We start from the raw sequence: 25,890 nt of genomic DNA, 5'->3' as shown, positions 1-25,890 counted from the left end.
GCCTGGGCGCCTGCTCCTGGAGCGCGGTCCCCTTCTGCTGAGCCTTAGACCCCTGGGGGCGCGTCTGAAATCGACCCTGGGCAGCATCCCACCGGCAAGTGTTCCCGTTTAATCGCTCTGGAGCGGCTGGGCCTCTGCACGTGTTCACGGGGGCTGCTGTGCCCGGAACGCTGCATGCCTTGAGTCGGGGTTCGGTGATGGGCTGGGGGTTGCGGGGGGCTTGGGCCGAAGGGAACGTAGATCTAGGCAGGGGGTCAGAGAGGGCGGGGGCACCGTCCTTCCTCCACTGAGCCGTGGTGAGCGTGTGAGTCTGTCTGGCTGACCTCCCCCGCCCCCACGCCGCTGGAGCTCTTCCCTCTGCCTGCGGAGCTCCCTCGCCAGGTGCCTTCTTCTGGGCCCAGCTCACAGGGCAGGGCAAAGCAGGGCTCCTGCAGCCCCAGCATCATCAGATTTCCTTAGGGGAGCCCCTGAGCCCTTAGGTGGGGTGGCATTTTTGGCTCCTGTTCCCCGCCTGGGGGAGCTGACCTGAGGGCACTTCCAGAGCCGCGTTTCCTGCTCCAATCACTGTCCAGTCTGAGAGACTGGGGCGCCCTCCCCAGCCCCACAGTTCGGGCACATTATTTGTTCAAAGAATATTCTGGGGTCTCCTGAAGGAGCCAGAAAGGCAGCTCTCGTCTCCCTGATAACAATGGTCCCCATTCGTCCATTCACTCACTCCCTCCTTCATTCATTTGTTCACGGAGGACGCGTCGAGCTCCTCTGTGTGTTCTTGGCATGGGGGTGGGGCAGCGGACCCAAGACCCCTGCCCTCACAGTGCCAGGGCCACGCATTCTTGGGGGAAGTCAAGCTTGAGATGTGACATCAGGGTCAGTGTTCAAGATATTTCACCTGTTCTGCCCATGGCCTGCCTTTCATTATGGGTCACGGGGAGACTGGCGGTTTCCTGGCGAGAGGCCAGGCCTTCTGGAAGCAGCTTGCTGGGACCTGGGGCCGCAGGATGGAAGTATGTCAATATTTTAACAACTGGCCCAGCTGGCCTAGTTGCTACAAGCCGCACAGTGACCCAGCGGCCAGTGGGATCAATTTGTGTCATGCGGTCCAGCCCCCGCCCACCTCTGCAAATCCGGGAGGCTGGCCCTGGGGGGCCCGGCCCACCACCCAGCCTCCCCGCTTCTCCCTCCTCTCCCAGCCTCCCAGCTTAAATACTTTAAAACAATCTAAAAGTAATTATCACGCACAGGCTGCTTGGGAACACCTGCTCCATCCGTCCCTTGGAATAGCTAATATGCCTGCACGGAGTGCTGACAGGCGTTGGGCTCCTCGCGTGTCCCGAGTCACCAGATGCTCCTGTGCTGTGGCGCCACCCCGCCACGTGGCACGGGGAGGCCGCCGAGCCCATGTTTCCAGCACTCCCCGCACAGCTGTCACTTACGGCGATCAGTAGGAAAATCATCACCCCACGAAGTCATACATATGGAACGTCATATTTGCAGAATATTTATTTTAACACGTGTCAGGGCCTCCTCGGGTTGTAGGCAGAGCCTCTGCCTCACGTACAGGCAGCTGGAGTGGGGCTTTCTTCCTGGAGGACTGTGGGGTAGGCAGAGAGCCGGGCAGGCAGCACACACCGGGGGGGGGGTTGGGCTGGGCTCAGGGAGCCCCATCCTTGAGCTCAGGGCTCTGGTCCACCTTCCCTCGGTGCTCTGGGTTGGGGGATTGGCAGTGGCCCACAGCAGCTGCCTGTTCTGTTGTCTCAGTTGGGGGCTAGCCAGAAAGTAGAAACCATGCGAGGTATTTCAACAGAGAGAATTTAATGCAGGGCCTTGGTGAAACAGGTGTTGGAGGACTGAAAAGGCAAAAGTGGGACATACGGGTAACAAAGAGATCATACCAGCTGGAAGCAGTACACCTCCCCAGGGCCATGGAAGAGCTTGGGTCTATTGAAAGGCAGAAGCTTGGCAGAGGAGGGGCCTGTGGAGCTGAGAGCCAGACCTCAGAGGAGGGGGTGAGGCTGGCCTGGTGCTGGGAGTGTGGGGAGAAAGCAAACTGGAGGGAGGAATCACTGGGGCAACACTCATGAGACAAAGGAAATCTCATGGTGGCAAAGGGCTGTGGGATCTTCCTGCTGGGGGACAGAGCTGTGGGGACAAGGGGCAGTAAAAGATGCTGTCACCCATGCACTGCCACCCCTAGCCCACCCTCCAAGGCCAGCCAAGCCAGCCTCCCCTTCCCACCTTTCTACAATCACGCCAGCCCATGCTGATCAAGCTGTGTTGGGCACCCTGATCTCCTTGGCCTCTAAATGGTAGGAAGGAGCAAGTTTGTTCCCAAATTACAGATGGGGAGATTGAGGTTGGGCAGTGAAGTAACTTTTACCTTGGCCAAGAAGAGGCAAGTAGGAATCTGAACTTCTTGTACTGCAAACTCCTCAGGCAAATATCTTATAGATAATATCATATAGATATCTTATAGAAATATCCCTTTGTACAGCTAGGAAAACTGGAGAGGTGAGGTTACCTGCCCACAGTCGCTCAGCTGGTGCGTGGCAGGGCCAGGATTCAAACTTCAGACAGTCCTGCTCCAGAATCTACACTTTTTGTCACCACTCTCTAAGAATTTGTTGGAGATGGATGGATGGATGGATGGATGGATGGATGGATGGATGGATGGATGGATGGGAGAAAGGATGGATGGATGGATGGAAAGATGGACAGATAAGCGGAAGGGTGGGTGGATGGATAGATGGAATGAATGAAGATGAATGGGAGGAAGGATAGATGGATGGATGGATGGATGGACACAGATAAATGGAAGGGTGGGTAGGTGGATGGATGGATGAAGGTTGGATGGGAGAAAGGATGATGGATGGATGGAGGTTGGATGGGAGAAAGGATGGATGGATGGATGGACAGATGGACAGATAAGTGGAAGGGTGGGTGGATGGATAGTTGGGATGAATGAGGATGAATGGGAGGAAGGATAGATGGATGGATGGGTGGACAGACAGACAGATAAATGGAAGGGTGGGTGGGTGGGTGGATAGATGGATGGATGGATGGATGGACAGACGGACAAATAGAAAAATATCCCCTTGGCAGGAGACATTTGCAGTCACTGAAACTGTGCTGAATTAACCCTGGCTTTAGCCCACTTCTGGTGGCTCAGGGATCCTCATCTTTTATTTTCTAGTGAGAAGTGCTTGAAGCAGAAACTGGGGAGGGCAGGACAGAACATGGGTTGTGGTGTGTCCCACAGGCCTTGATTTGAATCCCAGCTGCTCCCCTTACTACTGAGTGACCTTGGAACCTCAGTTTGCTCACCTGGGAAATGGAGCCATGAGACTGTCTACCCCATCTCACCCCGCCCCCACCTATGACCTTGCAATGGGAACAGCTCAGCATGTGCTGTCTCTGTGTATATAGCTAACACACCCACAGCTCTAAGCCCACGCTCACACAGGACACACACGCAGGTTCAGGTACACACACACGTGCACCTGACACACTACATAACTTCTGAAAACACACATGGGACCAGCAGACACTCACGGGCACCTGTGTTCCTGCTACACACACCTTCACATGGAACGCGCAGAGTCACACGCATGGAGACGCAGCACAGGACTCCCGCCCAGAAAGCACATCTAGGGCACCCGCAGAGGACACGCCACAGAGCCAGATAGCCGCTGTCTTGTGTTGTCACCCAGAGCACAGGGAGCTCCCAGAGGGACAGCGCCAAACTGCTGCCCGGAAATAGTCCTCCCAGGAAGCTGCACGCACCGGCTGCCACGGACGCTGTGTCCACCCCGAGGGGCTCCGGGGGCAGTGGGCGGGCAGCGGGCAACCTGCTCCATGTGACAAGTGTGGGTCTGCTAACAAGGCATCGGCGCTCCCCCCTTGCTCACGACCTTCCGTGGCTCCTGTCCCTGGGGCAGAGCCAGGGTCCTTGCTCTGGCCTCCAGCCTGGGGTGATCTGTCCCACACTCCCAGCCCCGTTATCCCTGTCCTGTCTCCCACGCTGTCCAGCCACGCCGGCCTCCTCTCTGACTCTCAGACATGCCCCAGGGCCTTTGCACTTGCTGTTTCCATGGCCTCTTCCTACTCTTCCCACTCACACATCTCTGCAGGATTTGTAACCACTCTTCCTTTCACAGCAGGGCCTCCCTTCCTCCTTCCTTGCCTCCCTCGGGACTCTCAGTCCACCTACTCTGCTGTTCTCCAGAGCTCAGCATCACAGCTGACACACACACGCATGTGTGTATTTACTTATTATCTGTCTCCCTGCTGGACTGCCAGCTCCACCAGGGACTTGCTCCACGCAGACGCCATTCCCAGGGCTGCAAACGGGGCCAACACACGGCAGGTGCACAGTGTAAACTGTGGAGTGAGCGGATGTCGGTGGATTTCATGCCTTCTTCTGTCTCTTCATTTCCCCAGTCCTCCACGAATAGATGTGGGGCTTAGCCTGAGCCCAGCTCGTGCCAGCGGCAGGGCAGGATCCTAACAACATCTAGCACTTTCTGAGCACTCACAACATGCTAGGTGCTGAACTAGAAGCATCACGTTAACTCATTTAATGTCACAAACTTGTAGTACGTGAAACCCATTTTGCAGGTGATGAAATAGGCACAGTAGGATAAAATCTCGCCCCTCAGTAATTTTCAGCAGTAAGGCATACATATAAAAAGATGAACCATGATAATCAATGATGATAATTGTGGGGACACAGGGCATGCCTCCTGTGTGGAAATAACCCCCAGTTCACAGATGAGGGGAGAAGCCCACACAGAGAGGTCAAGCAACCTGCCTGAGGTCACCCAGCTCGGCAGGACCGGGTGGAAACTGCACTGGGAGGGCCAAGAGCCCTGGGCATGATTTCTAACCTCCCCGCCTCCAGATTCCCCTGTGCAGCCGAGGTTGGAAACCCCCGCCTCGAGGCCCAGCATCCTCCTGTCCAGTGCAAGCCTGCAGGCGGGGCTCCGAGTCCAGGAGCCTCGGGGGCGATCGTGTGCAGAGCCTCTGCGTCTCCCTGACAGAGGCTGCTGAGCGAAGCACGTGCGGGAACCAGGGGTCGAGGGAAGCCGCCTGGGTGTACGTGGAGGGGTCTTTGCAGGGTTGGGGGGCTTGCCCAGCCACGGCTGACTTGCTGCGCGATGGCGTATGGCAAAATCTTTGTATTTTTTCAAGAGAAGCCAGAAGTCCAGATTGTGCTGTCCAATCTGATTTTTAAATGTTGGCAACTAATGTGAATATACAATTCTTATGTCACCGTGGGGCAAAAAGCCACACAGAACCCCAGCCGCGCTGGCAGGCCCTGTTTGCAGCGTGTGTTTCTCTGATCCCAGCACCCGCTGGCCCCGACCTGATCTTCGGGGGGATCAGGGGCTGGAAGCTGGCCTCCCAGGGAGGGTGGGTGTGGCATTGTTCTCCTGGCTCCCCTGACACGCAGCCAACCCGCCTCCCTCCACCCCAGGGCGCCCTGCCTTCCCGCCCCCTCCGAGCCCACCTGTGCAGGAGCGGGTCCCTGACACCCTAGGCACCCAGAGCGCAGAGGGTGTCTGGCCCCCCTCGGCCCCCAGCCGCCCATGCACCCTCTCCTGACGGCTTTATCAAGCCTCCAGCCTTCCCAATCCCATTGTTGCTGACATCTGTTTCGGTAAGTGATTAATTGCAATTAGCAAGCGGTTTGAAAGCCCTGGAAGAATACTCAGCAGAAAACTCATCAAGATTAACGAGTGGCGGGGCTGTCAGGAGGGGGCATCGCCACCACGCCGCCACAGTGGGACCCAGCGGAGTCCTTGTCGCCTGCGCAGGTGCCGGGAAGCAAATTGGAGGCGACACCCTCGCTCCACGCCCCCCGACTTGCCCTGAAACCCTCCTCCCCCATAAACTACCACTAGATGATTTCTCATCAAAATGCATGAATTACCCACTAATAGGCTATTAATAAAACCCTTAGAGGGTCATACGATGAGGTTCTGAGCATGCAGAATGGATTGCAGTGCTTCCAGAACCCTCCACCACTCGCCGACGTGGGCATACCCAGGTGGGGGAGGCTGCAGGGTCGCACTCCCATCAAGTGATTGTCGGGAGCTGGGGAGGCACCTGAAACCAAAGTCAAGTCCATAGCGAAGTGGACCCTTCTCCCTTGAAGAAGGAACCTCGGGAGCATCGCCTCCCAGGCAGGCAGAGGGCAGGTGGGAGAAAGGCAACGGACACCTTCAAACTGAGACCCAGTGTTGGCATCCCAACCGTGCTCTCCTGCTCTGCCAGGGGCCTGAGCACCTGCATGCCGCGGCGCGGAACACGCATCTCCACGCGGGTATTCGTGTTTGCACGTTCCCTGCCAGGCCTTGCCCACGTCCGTTATGTTGCACCTTATGTGCACATGGTACACGTGTGTTATGTGTTGTGTACATCTCTGTACACGTGGAGGGTATCACTTGCAGGCCATTGCACGCCACCCATGCCGTCATACCCTTTGCACATTTCCGAGATTCTCTGCATCCCTGCTCTGCCCCGTTTCTAATGATCACGTGTGTTAATTGAAGGACAATTATGTGTTGGGTGTTTTGCAGTCATTCTCTGTAATGCTTCCCACAGGCTGCATTGCCCTTGGTTTACAAGTGAGGAGCCTGAGGCTGGGACCTTTAACAGTGTGGCCCGGAGACATGGCTGGTGACTGAGCCAGGTTTGAACCCCAGTCTGTCTGACGCTGCAGATTGAGCTGGTGTCCCCCAGGTCTAGAGCAGTCACACTGGATGTGGATGGAAGGGCCCTGTTTTGTTTTGTTTTGTTAATATTTATTTATTTGTTTGTTGGCTGCAGTGGATCTTTGTTGCTGCACGCAGGCTTTCTCTAGTTGCATCTCTAGTTGCATCGAGCGGGGGCTACTCTTCGTTGCGGTGCGCAGGCTTCTCATTGAGGTGGCTTCTCTTGTTGCGGAGCTCGGGCTCTAGGCCCACAGGCTTCAGTTGCAGCACGCGGGTTTTTTTTTTTTTTTTTTTTTTTTTTTTAGGCGCACGGGCTTAGTTGCTCCGTGGCATGTGGAATCTTCCCAGGGCAGGGCTCGAACCCGTGTCCCCTGCATTGGCAGGCGGATTCTTTACCACTGCGCCACCTAGGAAGTCCAAGCACGCGGGTTTAATAGTTGTGGCTCGCGGGCTCTAGAGCACAGGTTCAGTACTTGTGGCGCACAGGCTTAGTTGCTCCGCGGCAGGTGGGATCTTCCCGGACCAGGGCTCGAACCTGTGTCCCCTGCATTGGCAGGTGGATTCTTAACCTCTGCGCCACTGGGACCTGTTTCTTACCTTGTACTTTTTTGGCTCTGCTCTGGAGCCCAGATGGTGATAAATCCCCTCAAGACTCTTCTGGGGAAATTGGGAGGGGCCTGGAAGTTCTGGGGGACTCAAGGGCTCAGGGGGTCACAGGCACCGACCCGGGTAGGTGCTGTTATTGCCAGATGTGAGCAAGTCATATAACGTGCTTTGGGTTACATACATTCTCTGGCTTGGTTTATATTGTCACTTTCCTCTCATTTAGTCTGGACACCACCCAGACGAGGTAGTTCTTATGTCCATCTTGCAGAGAAAGAAACTGAGACTTAGGGAGGTTAAAGTCACCTGGGTCAGGTCACCAGACATAAAAGCAGAACCGTGATTTGCTTGAGCTCTGGTCCATCTGATCTCAATCTGTGGGTCCCTTTTTTTGTTCTGACCGCCAAGTCACTTGTCTTATCCTCTGTCAGCCTTAGAGGGAGAAGCCGAGTGTATGTCATGGACCGTGACCGCTGGCCATGCCCGGGGTCCTCTGCTGCCTACTCTTGACACGTGCTGGGACCCTTCTGCTGGGCACTGACGTCTGTCTCTCTGACCAGATGAAGCTTGTGTGGATGGATGGATGGGTGGATACTTGCATAGAATGAGATGGATGGATAAGTAGATGATTGGGTAGTTGTTGGACGGATAGATGCTTGCATGGAATTAGGTTGATGGATAGATGGACAGACGGATGGATGAATGGATGGATATAGTGGATGCTGGATGGTAGATGGTTGAATGGATGAATTGATGTTGGTTGGATGGATGGATATTGGTTAGATGACTAAATGGAAGGCTCTGTGAGGGGAAGGAAGACCCATAATTCCTCATATCCCTGGTGAAAGAGATGAGCGTGGGCAGGAATTCTGCAGCGTCAGTTTGAAGGACAGTGGCCCAACCCCTCACTGTACCAGGGGTGAAGCTGAGACTCAGAGATGGGAAGGACTTGCCGCAGTGACAGGATTTACTCATGGCAGGGTTGGGAACCCTGACCTCACTCCTGTAACACAGTAGGGCTCCCACAGGACACCTCGTGGTCCTCTCCTGCTCTACGAGCCCCATCTAGTGTATGACCCCGGGGTCACTAGGGTGGTGGCCAAGAACAAAGGTTATAATAATAAAAATTAATAACATTCACATCATGATTACTCTGTGCCAGGTCTTTACGTGTATATGTAGCGCCTTTAATTTCCCCAGTAATCCAGTGAGGAAGGGGCTGTTATTATCTGCATCTTACAGATGAGGAAACTAAAGCACAGAGAGGTTGAGTTGTTTGGCTGAGGCCACACAGTTAGGAAGTGTCAGAGGCGGAACGTCAGACTGGCTGGGGCCTGTGCTTGTCCATCTCTGCCCTGCCCCCTCGGGGTGGCCCTCTTCCTCCCTGACCCAGAGCAGGGGGAGCGTCAGGGCACGTGACCTGTACAGCGGCACAGAGCCCCACGCTTGGCTTCATGCTGGTTTTGCCACCTCGACGCTCAGTTCGTCCTTGAGCGAGGAGCCCTGCACGAGACCCCACAAGTTCCGCGGCCAGTCCTGCCTCAGGGCCTCCACTCCCTGTCCGCTGGGGGCAGGGGGCCCAAGCCTGCTGAGAGGCTGGAACCTTGGGCTGCACACAAGAGGCACGCTCTAGCCAGCAGCATCCCAAGGGTGGGCCTGGTCTGGGTCCTCCCTCGGCCCCGCCCTGCAGATCCCAACCCGCCACCCCCACGCCCCCACCCCCGCCACTGCCCTGGAAACCCCTCAGAGCCCTGTGTGTGCCAGGCCCGTGTCCTAGATCGGTCCAAGCCCTCATGGCTGGAGCTCAGCGCCTGACTTCCGGGTGGGTGTGGTGGGAGGGGCTGGGGCTGTGGAGGGCCTGAGGCCTCTTGGTTTCCCACTGCCCCCACCCCCAACCCCTCCCAGTGTAGGACGTCTCAGGGGGCAACGAGGGCTTAATGGCGTATCTGAGGCTGGGAGAGAGGGAACAAGTCTGTGTGTAAAACGGTCCAATAATGGGAGGAGCCCTAGAGGGCCTCCCAAATGCAGTGCCCCGCTCAGCTCTGTCTCTGCCAGTGTGCGCCTGTTTCCTCACCGGTGCAGTGAGGCCTGGGCTGGGGTTGACCAGGGGCCAGGCACCCGGTGAGCCATCTCACTGCAGAGTGGGTGCTGTGCCCCACGCCCCGCGGGGGCGGTGCGGGCAGTGGTCACGCCTCTGTGTGCTCGAGCACCAGCCCGTGGGATGGGGCCACACTCCACCCCCCCGGTTGTGGGCTCCGAAGCCCAGGCCCTTGGGGTCCCCCAGCTGCCGCAGAAGACAAGCAGGGTCTGGGGCTCCCGGGTCTTGAGTCTCAGGGATGTGCTTTGGAAATTTATTTAGCTCTGTTGGCTCCTCCAGCCTCTGCAACCTTCCTGGGAGGGGCAGGGAGCCTGGGTCAGGGGCTGCTGAGCCCCTCAGGCCCTGGGTTAGTGGGGGGCTGTCAGAACTCCCCTCCCCTCCCTCCTCTGCACTTGGGACAGCATCCCAAGGAGGTATCAGCATACATCAGTTCTGCAAGGTAGTGTTTTCTTATCCCGATTTTGCCAACAGGGAAACTGCCCAGAGAACTCAAGACACTGGCCTCGGGCCACACCGCTGACGGTTGGCCCAGCCTCATCACAGCCTGATCCTAGCCAGGCATCAGCTCAGCCACTGTCACTCTAGTGTGGTGGTGTCAGCCTGAGCCTGTCCCTGCAGTATTACCAGCTCTGGCTGGCTGTTCAGTGGTGACATCCGAGCTTCTTCTGGAGCAGGAGTGGGGGATTAGCCTTTCACGGTCTGAGGCAGTCAGACCCACACAGGGTCCTCTTTGGAGGAAACTCCCTTCTTCAGTAGGGGCGAGGACTGAAACTCTGGGCCCGGAGGGTTAAGGCGTGGACCTGGGCAGCCCAGAGAGGGAAGGAGCTGACCTCCCGGGGAGTCCCCGGGAGCCAGCTCCAGCCCCACGCCTGGCCAGCTGGGCGCGGCCCAAACCCCGGAGGGCCCGTGGGCGCCGGTCTCCCGCCCGAGGGGGGTGGGACGGCTGCCTGGCAGGGGCCCCGCTGGCCAGGCGCCCGGTTCCCGGGCTGGGACCCCACGCTGCGGCCTGCGCGGGGCTGGGGGGGAGCCCGCGGGCCTGAGCGTGGGCGGGGCTTGGCCCCCTGCCCCGGCCCCCAGCCCCCTCCGCGCCGGGGGGGCGAACCTCCAGCTCCTCGAAGGGAGACATCTGCTGAAAAAGTGGGGGTGGGGAGAGGAGTGAACGCCGAGGCCGCCGCCGCCGCCGCGGAGCCCCCGCAGCGCGTCCCCCTCCCTGGCGACTTTTGGCCTCCGAACAGATGGTGGGGGCGGGGGGGCGCGGGCCAGCCGGCCCGTCCCACGTGTTACCACACCCATGAAATTTCCCATTGTAGGGGGCGGGGGCGAGGAGGCGGCGGCCCCCCTGCCCCGCAGCCCCTCCCCCTCCGCGGCCATCTGATCTCCACCCCCAGCGGGCGCGCCCACCGGGCTCCCAGAGGAGGCGCCTGGGGTCACAGAGGCCCCCTGCGCGCCCTCCGAACCATCCGCTGCCCGCAGAGGGAGTGGGGGAGGGTGGGGGGGCACGGAGGGGGCCTTTTTACATGTAAGTATGAGAACTGGCCTCCTGGAAAGGCTTTTTCCCCCACGTTTTTATTTCTAGAAAGCCTGATGCTGCCAGGACCCTCCTGCCTGACCAGGAGGCTGCCGCCCGGTGCCAGGGAGGAGAAATAAGGAACCAGTGCCATCTAGCAGTGGGCAGCCCCGCCCTGGGGAGGCGAGAGCTGCGTGTCTGCACAGCCGGGGGGGGGGGGGTTCTGCCCGGGAAGGGGGCCGGGAGGGGGAAGCGGCGAGTTCTGCTCCAGATCTGAGCCCAGGAAGGGTCTGGGTTCCCGTCCCAGCGCTGCGCCAACCGCCCGGCGCTCCGGCCTGCCCCTTGCGCTCTCCGGGACAGGTTCCCCGCCGGTAAAGTCAATGTGCTTTTCGCTCCCCTTGTTGTCGGCTCCGGGAGTTCAGCAGTTGTGGGGGCGGGGTGTCAGCAAGGCTGGAAACACCGCTAGAGCCAGCTGGATGATGGGTCAGTGACCCGACTGTCTCTGGGTTCAAATCCTCTGACCCTTTCAGTGTGGTCTCGGGCAAGTCACTGAACCTCTCTGTGCCTGCAGTTTCCTAGGTCATAGCAGGACCTCAGATCCTAGGATTCTGCGGGATTAAGTCCGTTCTGAAGGTAGAGCTCTGGAACACAACAGGCAGTGAATAAGAGCTCCCCTTAGTTGGGACTTTACTGCCTGGGGCTGCCCGCACTCCCAGGGTGGCTGCCCCAGCCTTGGGGGCGGGGCTCCGTGCGGAGCCTCCTGGGGACTGCCCGCCGTCCTCTGTCTGTGTTTTGGTGCTGCCTGCCCGTCAGGCTGTGAGCCCCCCTCAGCCCGCGTGCCATTTCTGTGGCGTGTGTGACGTGGATGAGTGAGGGAGTGGACAGCAGGGCTTCAGGGGGTCTGGGGGGCGGGAGGGTGTGCCTTTGCCCCACTCCTGCTGGTGCCCCAAGGCCCACCCCCAGGACCTTAACGGGTGGATCACAGGAGGTGCGGACCCCGCTCCAAGCACTGCCTCGTTTACTCCTAAGGAGAGCCTCGGGGTGGCAGGTGCAGTCCCTCCCCTTTACAGATGGGGAAGCTGAGGCCCAGAGCAGCCCCGTCACTTGTTCAGTCTTAGCTAGTGAGGAAACAGACCAGCATTCAAACCAAGCGGTGGGATCCAGAGTGTGCGGGTCCAGCCCAGCCTCCGTCCCCTCTGACCCCAGCGTGCAGGGGCTCAGGGCTGGGGGTCGGCTGGCTCAGACAGCTGCCGAGGGCTCCCCCCGGGGCCTCCTGCCTGCCCTCCGCGGGGGACACCTGGGAGAGTGTGGCCTGAGCCCCCGACCTGGGGCCTGTGATCACAGGCGCCCTCCCCGTGCGGCGGGGCCAGCCGCGATCACTCAGAGACCTGGGGCAACACTGGGCCCTCCCGACCTTCCCACTGGCCCTTGGAGGTCCCCGGCCTGGTCTGTCAGGGGTCTTTGGCAGCCACTCTGTCTGCCGGCCCTGGGGGCCGTGACCTGGATGGTGATTTATGTGGCCGCAGCAAAAGGCCACGGGCGGTGGGGCTCAGGGACAGGGTCAGGACAGCCAGGAGGCGCCGAGGATGAGGGTGGTGGCCTGCCCCGTGACCCGGGGGGCTGGGGGGCTCAGAGGAGGGGGCGGCAGCCCCGGCGCGACGTCCCTTGGGGGAGAGGGGGCCTCAATTCCCACCATCTGGCCTCTCTGGCCTGGAAGGTTGGCGGTGTCCCCCACTGGCTGTAATGGCCGAGCCCGGCAGGAGGGGGAGAGACAGATGGTGGTGGGCCTGAGCGGTAGAGGGTGGACTTTGTTCCGAGGGGCTCGCTGGGGGAGAACACACGTCTCTCTCGGACACACGTGCACACTCGCACGCACGCACCAGGCACCACCCACCACCCACCACGCTGAGGCACTTTGTAATCCTGGGCCTGTATCCGTGGGGGGTGGGCTTCTGATGAGCCTTCAGGTCCAGACTTGCCTGGCGAAGCCTCTCCCCAACGCACGAGCACAGACACACATGCACACGCGTGCACAGACACACGTACGGAGACACAGAGGCCCAGAGACACACACGCGTGTGCGTGCACAGACACACTCGCTGACCCCCGGCTCTCGCCTTCAGAGAGGGGCATGGGTTCCTCCGGGTTTCAGAGCAGATTCTCTCTCCTGCTGGACGACTGGCTCCCACCCACTGGCTCTCTCCCCGCAGCAAAGTCTTTCCCAGAGAACCCGCCTCTCTCCCCATCCTGCCCCCTTGAGTTGCTATGTTTATCTGAACTGCCTTATCTGTCTGACTCCTGCGCATGTAAACCCAGAGCGGACGGACTTCCCGTGTCTTGTTCGCCCGTGTATTCCTGAAGCTTGATGCAGTTCCTGATGCAGGAAATGTTTGTTGAGTGAGTGAATGAACAGGCGGGTGACTGGGGGCAGGTCTGAGCTGGAGAGACACCTTAGGCTGTTGGAGTTTAGGGGTAGCCACACTGACTGCCTTGCCTGCGCTCAAGTGCACAGATCTCGTTCCTGCCTCAGGGCCTTTGCACTTGCTGTTCCAGCGGCCCGGTGCCCTATTCTTCCGGACATTTGCAGAATTCAACCCCTCCCTCGTTTCAGGCTTCACCTCACCAGAGAGGCCTGTGCTGGCCACCCTCCTTAGAACAGCCATCCGTGGCCGCCGCCCCAGCTGTGTTTCCCTCCTGGCAGTCGTCCGTGGCTGGCATGGTGCTCCTCATCTGCTTGTTTACGGTCTGGCTCCCCCACCGCAGTGTCACCCCCTCGCAGGCAGGATCTTTATCTCCTTCCCTGCCGTGTTCCCAGGTGCTCAGGTGCTCAGCTGGTGGTTGATACACATTTGTTGAAAGGATGAATGAAGGGTGGGTTGGTTGGGAAGCTGGAGGTTGGAACCCACTGCCAAGGTAAATGGAGGCTGCTGACACACTGGGTCTGGTGCCAGGCAGTCGTCCAGGATGTTTGGGTCAGGAGAGAGGTGCGACGTGACTGCTCCAGGTTTCACGCCCACCTTGAACGCAGAAGGAACTAGGGGTCCCAGTCAGGCGGCCCATGGCGTGGGGACTCTTCCTCAGCAGTGGCCGTCCTGGTGGCCCCTATGTTAGTGTCGTGGGGCTGATGTGACACATCATCACAGACTTTGTCTGGAACGACAGAAATCTATTCTATCCTAGTTCTGGAGGCTGGAAGTCCAAAGTCAAGGTGTTGGCAGGGTTAGTTCCTTCTAGATGCTCTGGGGGGACCCTTCCTGCCTCCTCCAGCTCCTTGGCGGCTCCAGGAATCCTGGGCTTGTGGCCGCAGCACTCCCACCTCAGCCTCTGTCCTCACATGGCCTCCCCCTGTGGCCACCCTGCCCCCTGGGGTCTGACATCTCCCTGTCGGTTTCCTGTTTGGGGGCGGGGAGAGATGCAGCTTCCATCTTTGGGGGTCCAGGACAGGTCTCCTGGTGTGGTCCCCAGCAGGCTGGTCACCTTGAATTCTCCGATGACAAGTGGCTCGATATTACCCACCTGCCCTTCACCACGAGAAAGCTTCAGCTGGAGCGCAGAAATCTCAGGTTCCTCCTGTCTGGGCAAAGATGGTCCAGGCAGTTGTGACCAGGTGGTATTGGTGACGGGCCCGTCAGGGCCACGCGGTGCAGGGCACAGTCAAGAGCGTGGCCTCGTCTGCTTGACTACAGGTTTGAATCCTGCCTCCAGCTGTGTGACCTTGGGCCAGTTTCTTCACCTCTCTGTGCCGCTTTCCATCTGTGGACTAGAGATAGCCATAGTACCTTCCTCCTAGTGTTGCTGAGGGGATCAAATAAGGAAAAGTATGTGCAGTGCTAAGATGTGGATCTGGCCTGCGCTATGATTTATGTGTGTTGCTGTTATAACAGGCGGGAACTTAGGTATCGTTAGAAAAAATAGAAACCTCGAGGCAAACGTGGATGGCGTGGCATGTGCACAAGGGGACACTGCACACATATCCCCAGGCCCCTACTTTCGTCCTCACAGGAGAGGATGGGACAGCAGGAGTGCTAGCATCTGGAAGACAGAGGATCCAGCCCCGCGGGGAAGGTGGCAGGCTGGGTGACCCTGCCCAGGTCCCCTGACGTCTCAGAGCTTCAGCTTCCTCCTCTGCGGAGGGGGTGATTCCACCCTTGCGACAACCAGAACTAATGTTTGTGGGAGGCCCAGAGCTCCTGCAGTTAAGTGAAGTCTTGCAGGGTGGCAGGCAGGTTCTGGGGGCAGAGAAGGGCTTTCTAGGCAACAGGAAGGGCACAAGATACAGCACCTGGGGTATGGGAACGACAGCTCAGGAGCTGGAGCTGATTTCATCGGGGGTGGCCAGAGGCTCAAGTCCTGTGGGGAAGACCAGAGAGTTGGCAGGAAGGATGCTCGATGCCTTTTCCAGATCAGCAGCCCCTCGTCCAGCTGGATCCCTGAGGTGCGTGATGCAGAAGGCTGTTCGTTTTTACAGCTGCCGAGTCTGATTTATTTGGAGAGCAGACACCGGAATGGCCCGGGAAACCTCTGGGGTGGGGGGTTGGAGTGGATGTTTTGTTTCCTGGGCTACAGTCGAGGGGGCAAAGGTCATGGCTTGCAGTGCCCTGGTACCCCATGTCCCCCAGATCTCGCAGGCCGGGTGGTGCAAGTGCTTCGGTCTCCCTCCTTCACCCGACACGCGTGCACAGATACACACACGCGCTACAGCTGGGGCTGTGTGTTGGTGGAGGAAGCTCCCTCCTCTGGACACAACCTGTGCTGCTGGGAGAGGCTGGAACTGGCCCCGGCCTCAGACCTGGCCTCAGGGACCCTCCTCACCCTCCCTCTAGTCCCAACCTTCATGTGGGTTTCAGATGTGGACGCAGAGGCTGGAAGGGATTCAGTGACCGCCCCCAGCCCCAGGTCCCCACCTCTCCTCCGGAGGCCCCAGCGGGCCTCGGGCTTGCTGGCGGCTGGGTCTCAGCCTCCAGTGATCTCCAGGCAGCTTCTAATTCCTCGGGCTCCCCCGGCGCTCGCGTGCCAGGAGGCTGCACGGTCGCTGTCTTTTCTGCACGCCTCGCCCTTGATCTTCTCAGGCTTTATCTTCCAGCCTGAATCGCCGCCGGCGCCCCCATGGGGCCCCCCGGTTCTGAGCCGCCTGGCGATGAGCTTGGGGTGCCTCTCGCTTTGCAGCCAGCGCCCCCCCCCCCACCTCTGCTGCCCCCCAGCAGGGCTCCTCGCCGCCTTCTCTTCCTTCCCGGGAGCACCTGCCACGCGGGGTAATTAGGGCTCGGCAGCAGGTGCGGCAGGCCCCGGGCGGGCACAGCCGAGGGGGAGCGGGCTACCTGCTCCGTCAGGGCCGCGCAGAGGGAGCGACGGGACCCGCGTGCCTGGGTGGCCACCTCACGCGGCCCCTCGCAGGTGCGGGCCCAGATTCTGTTGAGCTCAGCTTTGCGTGGCGGGCGGCTGGCAGGGAGCTGCTGAGCCTCCCGAGGTAGCAGCCATCTGCACTGTGATAAAAAGCCCCGAGGATGATAAATAGACAAGTCGCGCTTTTATTGGATTGCAGCTCGGGCGCAGCCACTTTGGGTTTGGCGCTGTGCTAACGACAGACTTCTGCTTCCCTTGCAAGGCCTGTCCTCTTGGGGAGAGTGCCAGCGGCAGCCCTCTCCTGGCGGGAGGGAGGGCACCCCCCTGCCCCCAGCCCTGGGGCGGCTGGCCTGCTCCCCCCCACGCCGGCCTGTGGGGTTTCTGCAGGGGCCCCCGCTCACAGCCCCTGGGCTCAGGCCCGTGGGCTCACATCCGGGCTCCGACACCTACTGGCTCTGAGTCTCCGGCAGGCCACCTAACCTGTCTGTGCCGTGGGTGCCTCATCTGTAAAATGGGCAGATAATGGCATCTCCCACCCACACAGGCTTGGGAGGTGCCGTGAGTCACGGTCGTGTACGTAGCATTTGGAAGCGCGCCCGGTGTGCACACGGGGCGCGACGTGTAAATATTCGCTGCCGGTGTCCTCGCCACCATGCGCACCGTTGTCGTCAGCTCTGTTGCTCCCAGAGCCTCCCCTGGCCCAGCGTCCTCCCAGGTAGGGAGCCGTGTGGAGTCAGGTCTGGGAAGAGGGGGCCCATTCCTGGGAGGACCTGGGCTCTCCCAGGACACCAAGGCCCCTGTTCATCCCTCCCCCTGTCGGGCAGAGGCAGGAGCTCTGGAGCCGCACGGCCGGGCCCCTCCCGCTGTGCCCTGACCCGCTGAGACAGCCCGGCAGCCGCCGCAGCGTCCTGGGGCTCCGCTGCCCCGGTTGTCACGGGCGGACGGTACGAGCACTTGCCTGGCAGCGCGGCTGCGGGGCTGGAATGAGCTGACCCGCTTTAAGCTCCAGGACCAAGTAGTAGGCACGGGTAAACGTCGACTCTTGGTGTTGTGGACGGTCCCCTGGGCGGACACTGAGGGGACAAGGCATCAGGACAAGAGTGAGACGTGCAGGAAGGGTGGCCGGGGCAGGGCGGCATCTCCAGGGTCCTCTGTAGACGGCCCGCCGTTGGCTCTCGGCACGGATGGTGGTGGGACCCCCGGCACACCTGCCCCGGAGGGCCTGAAGCTTGGCCCAAGGAAGGGGGGAGGGCACGGCGTGTCACGGGGCGGTGGCCGTCTGTCCCACGTGGCTTCCCGTGCGCCGACGGGCGGGTGAGCTGATCTCTCTGAGCCCCAGTGTCCTCGACTGTGCCCACCGGCTCCCCGCTCCCGGCCTGGCTGCCTCGCTCCTCCCCGTCTGCCGTCCCCGCCTGACCTCCTTTCCCTGTGCAGGCACATGGCTTCCTTTGTAGTTTTCTCCCTCCTTCCTCTTCCCCTACCCCCCGCCCCATACAATGTCGGGTGCTGTGCGTGCTGCAGCCCTGACCTGGGCCTCTCTGTTCCTCCAGGACTTGAGCCGGCGGCTCCAGGCGCTGACCCCGTGTGGACTCACCCTGGGCCCCCGTGCCTTCCCTGCTCTATTCCTGGACATGAGTGGAGGGCACAGGCGAGATGGGGGGCACAGCCCTCCCACCCCCTTCACGGCCCAGGGCCCTGTGTGTGTCCTGGTCCTGCAACCCATCGGCTCCGGCCGTACCGAGGTCCTGGTGGCCCTGTTGGGAGGGTCTAGGACAAGAAGAGGCACCAGCAGGAGGCCCATGGGAGCATGTGGGGGCCAGGACCTTGGACTCACAAGTTCAGGGTTCACATCCCAGCCTTACCAGTTGACCTTGGGTGAGTGACCTCTCCAGACCTTGGCTTTCTCACCTGGAGAATGTGGCTCCTAAAAGAACCTGCCCCGCGGGTGTGCCGTGAGGTCTCAGGACTCAGGACACGCCAGCCGTCACCGCCACTGGGCCAGGCGCTTGCTGGGTGCCTGTTTCACCCTCACAATGACCTGTGAGGTTGGTGCGTCCTTCCCACTTCCCAGGTGAGGTGACTGAGGCTTTGCAGGGCGCAGCTTTTTTGGCATGACGCAGGGATCTAGTGGCAGAGACTGAACTGAAACCCCATTTCCGCCCAGACCACAAAGAGCTCAGAAACGCACAGAAGAAGAAATGAGACAGGATTTTAGGTGTGAGGCCAGACTCTAGGGTGCCTTCCAGGCACATCTTTGAGGCTGTCTGTACCCAGCCAGTACCCAGCCTTGTCGGCAAAGGCCCAGAGAAGTTAAGCTACTTGCCTGGCATCACACAGCTTCTCACTGCCAGGCTGATATGCTCTATCCTGGGGTGGCAGCCTCGGGGGACGGCTTCCTATACCTCAGGGCCTGCTCTGTCTCACTGTTGGGGGACATGAGTGAAAACCTTAATGGGGGCGGGAGAGCACAGCTGGAAGGAAGGGCAGGGCAGCCTGGTGGCTGGCGAGGGCTGTCTCCTCAGCCTGGCTCTCCTCCTGCCGAAGCTGGCTCTGAGCGCCACAAGCCCTCTAGATGATTCTAACATGCAGCCAGGGTGGAGAACCCCTGGTTCCTGTGCTCTTTAAGTAACTGCCAGGTATTGAACGGTGGCATTTGAAAAGCACGGAGCGGCTGCTGTAAGGGCGGAGGGGAGGGGGCATTTATTGAGCAGCTGCTACGTACCCCGAGGTGCTCCAGGCCCCTGACACAGGTGCACGTTAGCCCAGCGAAGCGGACGTGAGACTCAGAGGAACAAGGTGGGGCCCCCGGGGGGAAGATGTGTCCCCTGCCTTCTGGTACCTTCTAAGGAGAGCAAGGCCCAGGTCTGTGGCCATTTCCTCTCCCTCCCGCTCACTTATCTGGCGCCTCTTCCTCCCTCCATCCGCTGAGTTAATGCAAAGTGGCAGGGGTGGGGGGGCTTCGGGGCACCGCTGGCAGCCCGCCCGTGCCGCCCGCACCTCCTGCCCCCGCAGCCCCGGGCAGGAAACCACCAACGTGCTTATGAAAGAGGCAGGCGCAGCTGCTGTTAACAGGTGAGCCCTTCCGAGCTGGCCTCTCCCAGGGCCTCCTGGAGAAATCTGTAATGAAGTGCAGCTGTGAACTCCGGTTTTGGGTCAGAAAGGCAATTTCTCATCTCTCCTCACAGCCATTGAGTCGAACATCCGGGAGCTGTTTGCCTCTGCGGGGCCTCTGCCCCTCGGCCCCAGCGGCCGACGCCCGGGCCCAGGAGGCGGCATCAATATCCCCGCTGTCAGGGGCAGGTGGCCGGGCGCGGAGGGAGCAGCCCCGCGGGGGCAACGAGGTGGGAGCGGGGAGCAGCTGGCCGGGGTGCTCTGGGGGATCGGAAAGCTGTTTCTCCTCTCGTTTTAATGGGTCTTTGTGACTCCGATGGTGCCCGATTCACCGCGTGGCAGCGTGATGGCCGGGGGCTCCCGCCGCGTGCCATGTTTGAGGCTTTTGGGAGGTGCCGGGCAGCTGTTCCCGGCCTCACCGACCACGGCGTCCCTGGTGGGGCTGGGCCGGGAAGGACCTGGAAAAGCAAAGCCCAGGGGGGCTGGAAACCTCAGGGCCCTTGCTGGGACAGCAGCGGTGGCAGTGGCGTGGGGGCGGGGGGCGAGCCCTGGCTTCCCGATCAGGCCCTTCGCGGCCGGGCCACCTGAGAAGCCAGTTGCCGCAAGGCCTGGAGGACGGGAGGAACTCTCGCCAAGTAAGGTTGATTGGAAATGTGAGCCCAGCGGGAACTCCTCTCCTGTCTCAGGAGCAAGGCTTTCGATGCCCCGTTGCCTGGTTTCCACCTGGCTGAGAGTCACTCACTGAACCCTAAGCACCGGCCTCGTGTTGTGGGTGGTGGCTCTGCATCGCTGCTGTGTGACCTTGGCGAGAAGGCTTGCCGTCTCTGATCCTGCCTCCTGCCAAATGTAGGGGTTGGATTTGAAGAGCTGCTTTGAGGATCTGATGCTGACGACAAGGCAGTGATGGTGACGATGCTGCGGGAAGACAGAAAGGACAGCCTGCCACGTCTGGCAAATGACCAGCTGCCCCCTTCCTGCCACCCTGTCCACCAGGGCTCCCAGCTCAGCCTGGCCGAGGGGCAAGGGGCGTCTCAGCCCCAGCGGTCTTGCCCCTCCAGCCCTTTGGCATAGAATCTGAGCTGCCTAGGTGCACCCAGCCACCCTCTCACGGCTTCACTTTGTGGCCAGCTCTTTGCAGACACCTTATGTTTTTAAAAAATCAGGGTTACCAAGACATAACTTATATTCAACAACATTCACTCTTTTTAAGTGCACTATTTGGTGAGTTTTCACACATTTCTACAGCGGTGAGACAAGCACCACCGTCAAGATGTAAAACTCCTCCCCCCACCCGGCCACTGCCCACAACGCAGAAAATCTCCTCGTTCCCCTCCCCCATGCTCTACAACCTCAGGTCTCGTTTCCATCCCTCTGGCTTCGCCTTTGCTGGACTGTCATAGGACTCACCCAGCGGGAAGATTCGTGTCCGGCTTCCTTCTCTCAGCACACTGCTGTTGGTGCCTGTGTCGTGGTCGAGAGTGGGGTCCCACTGTCAGGATGCACTAGCACCGCTGGGTCCATTCGCCTGTTGATGGACATTGGGGTGTTTATTTTGTGTTTCTGTCCGCTCAGGCTGCTGTAACAGAGCCCCATTGACTGGGGGCTTAGACAACAGACGTTACCCCTCAAGGTTCTGGAGGCCGGAAGCTCGGGATCTGGTGCCGGCTGACTGGGCTCCTGTTGGGGCCGCCGCCACCGTGTCCTCATGCGGCTGCTGCTCTGTGCACGTGTGCCTCACCTCTTATAAGGGCACTAATCCCGTCTTGGGTGCCCCACCCTCATGACCCTGTCTAACCCAGATCACCTCCTAAAGGCTCCACCTCCGAATACCCTTGCATTAGGGATCAGGGCTTCACAGATGAATGGGATGTGGGGGGTGGGGGGGACGTTCAGTCCACGTCAGCAGCTCACGACGCTCCTGTGAGGTGTGTGGCATCACCGTCTCCTCTGGTGGGTAGTGATATGCAAGCCCAGGGTCCCACTGTCAGCTGCCTCCCCACAGGCCACGCAGCCCAGGAGGCCACGGAACAGGCCCTCTTTGCCTGCCTCTCTCCCCTTTGTGGCTCTGAGAGCCCAGGGCCCATGTGCCCTAAGGAAGAAGTGTCTGGGCCCCACAGACTCGTCTTTCAGCATCAGATCCGACCTTGGCTGAAGATGCCTCTTTGTCCCTGCCGGAGCCCCGTGGCCAGCTCGAATAATTGGATTTTAATAAAACGGATGGGAGTGCGGGAGCAGTTCACCACCCTGGCCTGCGCCGAGGCCCTGCAATTAAACCGATTATGTCTTGAGAGTCAAGCTGTCTGACTCCGCATCCCTAGTTTGGCGGTGCTTGCCGCCCCTGCCAGCATGGTTGTGTATTGACTTACCCGACGGTCACGAGCTGGGACACGCCTGGGGGCTGGGGTAATTAACGTGGGGTGCTGCCGGGATTCCCACCCCGGCTACCCACCTCTCCCTCCATCCACAGCTTCCGGGTCCTGGCGGCTCAGGGAATCACTGGGAGACTTTGGGATCCGGGTGCGGGCCACCCCTCCCTCCCCTGGTTGTGATGTAGTTAACTGGGGGTGTAGCTAGGCTGCCGGGAGTTTGCAGAGCGGCCCCGCCCGGGTGAGTGTGGCTGGCAGCCCCGGAGCTAAAGAGCCAGACGCTTCTGGAAGCCCAGATTGGCTGCCACCTCCTTCCCTGGGCCCCCCGGGCTCGCGCGGGCGTAGACTGTCCCCACGTGAGAGCTTGTGCTTGTGTCCTGCCTCCGGGCTCGTGGAATCCTGGTGCAGGGTCTGAGCGCAGGGACCCTGGGGACAGACACTGCTGGAGAGACACATCTGCGGGGGGCGGGACGCCGGGTGTCTTTTCCAGGCGTGGAGGTCGCGTTTTCTCTCCCCCGTTTGTGTTGTTAATAAACACGGAGCGCGTCTTCTCGGCCAGGCGCTCTGTTGGTGCCGGGTGGGTGGAGACCCCTCCGTGGGGCTGGGGGCCGCTCAGTGCCTCCTCCCGCCCCGCGGGCACCACGGGTCTTGGCTGGAGACCTTTGCCTTCTCTGGGAGTGTTTTGGCACTCATTTCCTCCCCGCCTTGCCTGTGTGTTTCAGGCTTTGTGGCCCCCCCAAGGGTGCCCCAACACGGCTGGTGGTTCTGGGCACAGAGGCGGCGCAGACTCCTGGGCCCGGGCCCCCTCTGTTGGTGGAGCTGGCGGGTTGCCAGCCCCAAGGCAGCCCCTCCGCTCCCCCTGTCGGATGAAGGTTCCGGATTTTGGCATCGGCGCAGCTGGTTGGGGGGCGGGGGGCTGAAGGGAAGCCGTTTGGGGAGCTCTGCAGGGACACCACCGGGGTCTGGGGACCCTGGGCAGCCCGCCCACCCCCTGCAGCCTTCCTTTCCGCAGCGCCCCCTCAGAGGCCGTGCGGACCGCACCCTGAGCCGGCACGTGTGCAGGGAGGCCGTCCCCGAGCGCTCGGTGCGCTCCGGGCGTTCCATGATGGTGATGCATCGGGAAGAGGGGGCCGCGGGCAGGCCGTGAGCCAGCCTGGAGGCAGCGGTGGGGGCTGCAGGGCTGCTTGCTGAGCGCTGGGCCCCCAGACTTGGGGAGGGCGGCCCTTTGAATCAGGGGGAAGTCAGTGGGTGGCCATGGGGCAGGTCCCATCGGGTGGCCACCCTGTGGGCTGAGGGGGGTCCTGGAGCCCCAGCTGCTGAGGGCTGGGGTCCACCTGTGTCGCTCAACCCCCAAGGCAGCTCCCCAAGGCTGGGCTCAGCCGGGGCAGTTCCTGGCCTGGGGGCCGGGGAAGGGGTGGCCCTCGCCTTCCTTGCGAGTGACCCTGCCCAAGGTCACCTGCCCTAGCCCTAACCCTTCTCCCTCTTGACGCCTCCTTTTCCTCATCTGTAAAATGCGGTCGCCCCCACCCTGATGTGGGGAGGTGCACGTTTGATTGAGGATGGCCCGAGGTGCCCCTCTCGGAAGCCCGCTTGCCCCTCAGACCCTCTCCATAGCTGCCCCAGGACCCTCGCCTGGAGCCTGGCAGCCCTCGTGGTCGGCTCGTGCCTGCCAGGAGCCAAGTCTTGCCACCTGTCCCCCATCCCTGGGCGAAATGCTCTCTCCGCCCCCCAGGCCAGGTGACCTCATGGGTCAGGCCCTGCTCTGTGCACCTTACAAACCCATAGGAACGCGTGTCTCCTCGCTGTAACCCTGCAAGGAGACGCTTGAAGGGTCCCCATTTTCCAGATGAGGAAACTGAGGCTCAGAAAGGCTAATGACTTGCCTGGGGATACACGGTTGTTAAGTAACAGAGCTGGGCTTTGAACCTCGGCATCCAGCTTTCCCTCTGGACTCGGCTCAGCCTGCTCTGGTCCAGAGGAGGCTGGCGGCTCGTTGAGTTAATGCAGGCCTGGCCTCCAGGAGGGTCACCAAAGGGCAGGCCAGTGTTTGGGGAGATGCCGCGTGCCAGCCCCGCGGTGTGTGGGGCGCGTGGTGCAGAGGGGGCAGCATTCTCTATGTCTGGTTCCGGGACTGAAGGATCTGGGGCATCAGGACCGGTGAGCTGGAGTCCAGGAGAGAGGACATCCCACAGGGCAGGGGCCGACCAGAGAGCTTCCTGCACTTGTGGAACAGCGCTTCCCGTTTTTTTGTTTTCTTTTTTTTTGGCACACGGGCTTCGTTGCTCCGCGGCATGTGGGATCTTCCTGGAGCTGGGATCAAACCCGTGACCTCTGCATTAGCAGGCAGATTCTTAACCACTGCGCCACCTAGGAAACCCCGAGCGCTTCCCGTTTTATGCTCTGGAGTTTCCAAACTTCTGGTGCCTCAACACACACAGCCCAGCATTTCACACGGCATGAAGTACAGGCCGGTCCCGTGGGGACCAGGGCCCCTGCGAATCCCCAAGGACCCTGAGGACAGGAAGGGAACGGTGGTTTTCTGCCTTGTGTGTCTGGGAGCCCTTGAGGTGGCTAAGTGATATTCAAAGAGGATTCATCTAGCATCTGTCGTAGGGAAAATTGCGGCGGGGGAGAGGCCCTGCTGGGAGGCTGTTGCAGGAGCCCAGGTCCTGGAAGGAAGACCCCGCCCTCGGTCCTCCCCTCCCCAGGAGAGACGGTGGGGCAAGCTGTGCTTGCCAAAGAGGATGCCACCCCACCCTTCACCCCGTGAGGACAGAAACAGCCCTCTCCCTGCTGAATCACAGGGAGCTGCTGTGCACCCAAGGGAGCTGACGGGGGCTTCTGCGGTCTCCTCTCCAGAAGATGCTGCCTATTGGGCTTGGAGACGTCTTCTGATTAATGAGCCCCAGAAATTGGTGTCCCGGACTTGCCGCCAGCCCAGGATGGCGGAGGAGGTGAGCCGGCGGCTCCTGCCGCCCCTGCTTTTCTCTGACCCTGAAAGAGAGGGCAGCTAGGGTTGCCCCCTGGGCCCTGGGAGTGTGTAGCCAACAGCCAGATAGGGATGGGGAGAGGGGAGGGGACGAGGCTCTCTCGGGCTTATCTGGAAGAGGTCAGGACCCCAGAGCGGGCAAGGCAAGGGGTGGAATGGTGGGGGCGTGTGTGCCTCCCCGTCGTGAGCCTGGAAGCAGGGGCCCGGTGTGCTCCCCGAGAGGCCTGGGCTGCAGCTGCCAGGTCACGAAGGCCAGGAATTTGGCGGCCGCAGGGGTGAGGCCACCTCTGACCTGGGATGAGGATACAGGCCGTCTTGGGTTTCTCTCTTGTCCCTTAGAGGGTCAGCACAGCAGACCTTGTCGTCTCCCTCACGAGGATGAAATGTGTCATCACCCCAGGAGATAAGCTCTGGGCACATGGGGAGAGGGTGAGGGAGAGGGTGAGGGTGAGGGGTGGGCTCCCTCCCAGGGCCCCCCGGCCCACCTGCACGCGGCCTTTCCCTGCTGCCCCGTGTAAGCTGGCCAGCGAAGTCCTCACACCCCAGGAGCAAGACTAGAGTGATTCTGCCTTAGCCTCCAGGGGGGCAGATGCGGGGGCCAAGGGAGCCCCAAAAATGTGACGTAAGGCTTGGTGCTGCCCCCGGTTTCCCAAGAACAACAATAATAATAGCAACTAACATTTATAAAGAACTCACCAGAGCCTGTTCTGAACCCTTTCTATACATTGTCTCATTTTACCGCATGACAGAGGCAGTGCCGTGGGTCCCATTTTACAGATGAGGAGGCTGAGGCCGCACCCTCCGGCTCCTGTCTCTGGAGCAAGGTGGTGTTCGGGTTTGCTTGTGTCATTTTTGGTCCTTTGTTCTCAGGCTCTGAGGGGCTCTGGAGACTTCCATTTTGCTACTGTATGTGACCCCATCGCTGTCTTCTACATTCTTGGTGGTTTCTAATAACGCCTGTACTTGTGCACCCTGAAAGTGTGGCATCGGGGCCAAGTCAGGAGGCAGGCAGGATATTTCTAGGTGACAACCCTGCCCACCGCACACAGTACCCCCGTGCCCTCCTTTGTCTTGTCTATAAATGATGGGTGTCAATCATTTACCCCTTTGAATGATTTTAAGAGTCTGTGTCCTTCCTGGGAGGTTGTATTTCCAGTCTG

At 60.4% G+C, this 25,890-nt stretch overlaps 1 protein-coding gene and 1 long non-coding RNA gene across 6 annotated transcripts in view; one reads left to right on the top strand and one right to left on the bottom strand.

Moving 5' to 3' along the window:
- GSE1 (Gse1 coiled-coil protein) overlaps positions 1-25,890 on the top strand; it is a 409,268-nt gene that overhangs the window by 200,954 nt on the left and 182,424 nt on the right. The window lies entirely within an intron of this gene.
- Positions 17,831-21,876, bottom strand: LOC130837963 (uncharacterized). The gene is made up of 3 exons (XR_009049621.1): positions 21,742-21,876; positions 20,783-20,900; positions 17,831-20,290 (listed from the first exon to the last, which is right to left on the bottom strand). It is a non-coding gene; the product is annotated as an uncharacterized LOC130837963 (long non-coding RNA).

The sequence above is a fragment of the Hippopotamus amphibius genome, chromosome 16 (genome assembly GCF_030028045.1).
Source record: "Hippopotamus amphibius kiboko isolate mHipAmp2 chromosome 16, mHipAmp2.hap2, whole genome shotgun sequence".
Classification (NCBI taxonomy): Eukaryota; Metazoa; Chordata; class Mammalia; order Artiodactyla; family Hippopotamidae; genus Hippopotamus; species Hippopotamus amphibius.
The sequence above is the reverse complement of the archived record's forward strand: the minus strand, read 5'-3'. Positions and strand labels throughout refer to the sequence as shown.